This window comes from Hydra vulgaris, chromosome 03 (assembly GCF_038396675.1).
Source record: "Hydra vulgaris chromosome 03, alternate assembly HydraT2T_AEP".
Taxonomy (NCBI): Eukaryota; Metazoa; Cnidaria; class Hydrozoa; order Anthoathecata; family Hydridae; genus Hydra; species Hydra vulgaris.
This window is the reverse complement of record NC_088922.1, coordinates 1,797,501-1,802,500: the sequence shown is the minus strand read 5'-3', so window position 1 is coordinate 1,802,500 and position 5,000 is coordinate 1,797,501. Positions and strand designations below refer to the sequence as shown.

The 5,000-nt window shown below is 26.1% G+C and overlaps 1 protein-coding gene across 1 annotated transcript in view; it reads right to left on the bottom strand.

The window, feature by feature from the left end:
- LOC105850929 (ADP-ribosylation factor-like protein 3) overlaps window positions 1–5,000 on the bottom strand; it is a 24,470-nt gene that overhangs the window by 2,549 nt on the left and 16,921 nt on the right. The window lies entirely within an intron of this gene.

Below are 5,000 nucleotides of genomic sequence, written 5' to 3'. Positions count from 1 at the left end.
AATAATTAATTTATTTGTTTTTAAGACTTTTAAAAATAAAAGTTTATATTGGTTTCGGTTGCACTAATTTGAAAATTTATTATATCAATGGCATCGAATGAATCAAAGAAAACAAAGCATTCGTCGTTCTTTTAAACGTGCTTGGAGCACATAATTTCCTTTTATTCGGCCTATAAATGATAATAATTATAAATGATAATCAATATAAATGATAATAATTATAAATGATAATCAATATAAATGATAATAAATATAAATGATAATAAATATAAATGATAATAATTATAAATGATAATAATTATAAATGATAATCAATATAAATGATAATGAATTCAAAGCTAAATGCAAAGTAAGTATAAAAACGTAATTTTGCTAACGTCTTTTATTGTCAAGCATTATTTTTCAGTGAAAAATACTATCCTCTTCAGAAAAAAAATTATTAAACCATTAACAAAAATTACTATGGGGGGAAATGCAGTTTTTCTTTAATTTCCGAAAGTTTACATTGTTGGACTTCCGACCATTTAACATTCACCGATTCAATTGATAGTTGTTTTTTTATTTCAGATATGTGATTGTTCTTTCAATATCAACCACCAAGGGCTATTGGATATTACCAGACATATAGGTACTCCTCAGCATAAGAAGACAACTAAAGATATTGCATCAACTAAACAAATAAATTCTTATTTTGCAAGTGGCACAATTGAAGTTAAATTTGTTACAAATGCAGGAATTTTATTTACTGGTTTCATTCTAGAATATAATTTGCCATTTGAGTGCTCATCACACGCAGGTCCTCTTTTCAGGAAAATGTTTCCTGACAGTAAAATAGCAGCTAAGTATTGATATGCAGCAACAAAAACAGCATGTATCATTAATAATGCCATTGCTCTGTCATTACATTCATGTAATGTGGACCCTCTCAAAGCTGAACCAATTTCCTGTCTGATGATTGAAGCAGTGATACTGGTACTTAAAACATGTACCCACTTGTTGTAAAGATTTATGACATTAACAGAGGTGAAATCAGTTCTCAGTTTTGGAATATGGCTCTTGTCAGTGATTGTACAGCTGCAGTAATTTTCCAAGAAGTGTCAGATATCTTTAAAAAAAAAAGTGTTTCACCGGGAAAATTGTATTGGCTTAAGTTTAGACAATGCCACTTATATACCACTATTTTATAAATATCTACCACTATTTTATAAATATCTACCACTATTTTATAAATATCTACCACTATTTTATAAATATCTACCACTATTTTATAAATATCTACCACTATTTTATAAATATCTACCACTATTTTATAAATATCTACCACTATTTTATAAATATCCTAAACTTTATTCCATAATTTGTTGTTTCAAGTTGCTAAGTTCATCATGGTGTTATCACATAGCAATGCAGCAGAAGAGAGGATTTCCTCCACAGTTACAAAAAAGAAGACCAAATTCAGAGCATCAAATGAAATACACAGCTTGTTTTAATTATGTTCCAGAAAAAAAAAGACTTGTGGCAGCTAAAAAAGTTACAGTACAGTAAAATAACAAATAAATTCTTTAAATCTGATGTATATGTATATGTACGATGAATTCTTTAAATCTAATGTTTAATTTAAATTTAAAATTTATGACCCTCTAGTGACTTTTAAAAAGTTGGGAGCTCTGATATCGAATAACTATTTAAATAGTAACGTAATTATGCATAGTCTCAACATAATTATGCTTCTCAAAAATAACATGTTCATTTAACGTTAAATAAACATACGCAAAAAGTAACTTTTTTGATGTATAATGTAAATCGCTATTTCGATGTTATATTTTTAACATCTATAAATTTGAATGTAAGTTGGCTTCTTAAAAAATCACATTTATTCAACGCTGAATAAACATATGAAAAAAGTTGCAAAAAAAAAAAAAAAAACTTTGCAAAGAAACTTTTTCAAAGTTATTTTCAAACTTGAATTAGAGTGGAAATTTAAACATGATTTAGCCTCTAATGAAATTACGATTATTTAATGTTAAATTACCCTTACTTCGCCAACTTTGATAAAGATATAATTTGGGAACATTGAATAAGTGTTACTTAATAAAACGTAGCTCTGACAATGTTGGTGATATCGCACATAGACTTACACACACACACACATATATAGAGTAAATTTATGCATAAGTTTATAATAAATAATTATAAATTTTTTCCTAGCCCCGGCTATCTACCCCTGCTAAATTTTATAATTTTGCAGGGACCAGCAACCATGATTATTATTGTGAATAATCATGGTTGTGATTTCTCTATGAATTTTAGTATTCGTAATGTACTATGTTTTTAATATTTATAGGGTAATAAATTTAAAGGTTTTAACTTATAAGGTAATAAATTTATAGTATAAAAATTAACAAAATATTTGTATTAATTTTTTAGTTTCAATCATATATAATTCACCCTAAAAACCACTTCAACTCTAATGATGAATTCATCCTCAGGTCTCAAATTTAACATAACAAAAATTAAATAAACAAAAAATTCTAAAATCAATAATTTAAAAATACCTTAATTACCTTTTCATCCTAAAAGCATAATAGCTAATCTAACAAGTTTTCTGTTAACAAAAAAAATTCTATTCTAAATTCTGTTTACAAAAAAAATTGGATTAATCAAATTCATTTTTTCTTGCTGTTTTAACTGGATATTCCAAACAGTCTTTTAATGCATCTTGTCAGTTTCCTCTAAGTACAGAAAGTAAGTATTTTTATAATATTCTAGTTTCAATATATACTTTTAATTTTATTCTAAATATTTCGAAATTTTACAGGGAGGGTCTAGATTTTTTAATAAATTATTTGTACATACAGAGAAAATTTTTTTGAAATCATAAAGAGGAACTGCATAAAGGGGAAATTGGGTCTGAAACCAGTGGCTTAATTACATACATACTTAACAAATTGAATTTCAAAAAAAGGTTTTCAAACAACTTTTCAAAATTAAAATGTAGTGAAAAAACGTTGAAATGCTTTCATATTTGTAACTGAAGTTCTGAATGATTACCTTAGATGTGAGCATTGTGCTATGAAAAGAATTTATGAACATAGAAGAATGTTATTTCTACAATGTTATTGTACTTTACATTTAGATGAGGAATTCGATACCTGCGTGTATCTAGAAAATTAAATAAAACAAAGTTCTTTGAAATAAGTTGTAACAAAACCCATTGATATCAGTTGGATCAAATCACTTTGCATTAGTCTACATGCACTTGGTATTTTTAGGTGAACTCAAACAATTTTTGTAGTCAAGTAAAAGAGTAGAGTCTAACAAAAGCAAAAAGAGCAAGTCTCAACACACTAAAAGGTACACTTTCAAGAATGTATGTAAGGCAACAGAGAACATTAAAATATCTCTTTTATTACATAAGATTTCCTCATTCAATTGAGGATTTACAAATTCAATTAAGAATTTACTCAATTAGGATTTAGCATATGTGTGAAATGAGAGATAAATAAATAGAATTGAGAGATAAAATGGAATGATTTTCCATTTTTAATAAAATGTCATTCCAGTTTTAATGTAATGTCATTCCATATTTAATGTAATATCAATCCATTTTTAATGTAAACTTTGTCCATTTTGACAACGATGCTATTTTATTTGAAACTTAGTTAGATTATATATCATTTTAAATTGTTGAAAATTACTTACAAATTTAACATTTTTTATTCATATAGCAAAAAATCCAATAGTGCAAGTTTTGAAACAAGTTTCACATTTAGAGAAAACAATTGTTGAAAAAAGTTGCTTAGACAATCTACTTGCATTAACACGTGAATCTAGTTTGTTAAATACTTTTATTTTCCATCTAGAAAAACAGAGTAAAATGACATTTAGTGAAGAATTCTAGATTCAAGTAAAAAAATTTTATGTGCCAAGAAACTGAAAATGGATTTGTTTTATTAGTTTTATTTGGTTCTTAATAAAAGGGTGGGAATTTTTTACAGAACAGGCATAAAACCAGTCAACTCTTGTGCAGCTTGCAGTCAAATGCACATTTTTTAACAGTTGTTTTATCATAATTTCAATAGAATTTAATATGTTTATATAAGTCTTAAAATTTAGGTGAGGAATAAACAAAAAGCTAATTTTAGATGAGATTTTTTAGTGGTTGACAATTTTTAAAGCTCTTTTTCAAGTTTTTATGACTAAGATATATTATAATTTTTAAGGCTAGTTTACACTGATTTTATTTTTGTTTTAGTTTTGAGATAAAGTTGTTTTGTTGATAACAAGTAAAAATTAATAAATAGGGAGGATGAGGAGGGGGAGGAGGGTATTAAGCTGGCGGAAGCAATTAGTTTATAATAAAAATTTGAAAGATTTATATTTTTGAATTACTTTAATAATAACTAGTGATTTCAATAATGCTGTTTCAAAATATTTTATTTTTGGTAGTTTGATTTTTATAATAAAGTTTAAGTAGTAAAGTTTTGTTGAAGAATATTTATATATATATTTGTTGAAGAATATACATATATATATATATATATATATATATATATATATATATATATATATATATATATATATATATATATATATATATATATATATATATATATACACAGTATTGTGAAAAATTTAAGAACCATTAAAAAACAAACCATATTTTATTTTTATTTTTAAATATTTTTATTTGTTAACTCACCTCCTCAAGGCCGAAAAGGCCACTGCACACAAGGAGGCTATTTATTTGTGGTATAACCCTCTCTCAACTCTATAACTCTGAAACACGAACCTTAACAAACAAGGCCCCTGCGTGGAGAAATAAGTTGAGTGCAGTACTACCAGGGAAGTGGTGGGGATCGAACTCCGAACCTCTCACTTATGAAGCAAGCGCTCTACCACTAAACCACTACCGCATATAATCGAATAAATTTTTCTGGTAAAAAAAATAATAATAAAATTTAGAAAATAGACAAACAAAATAAAAAATAATAATAATG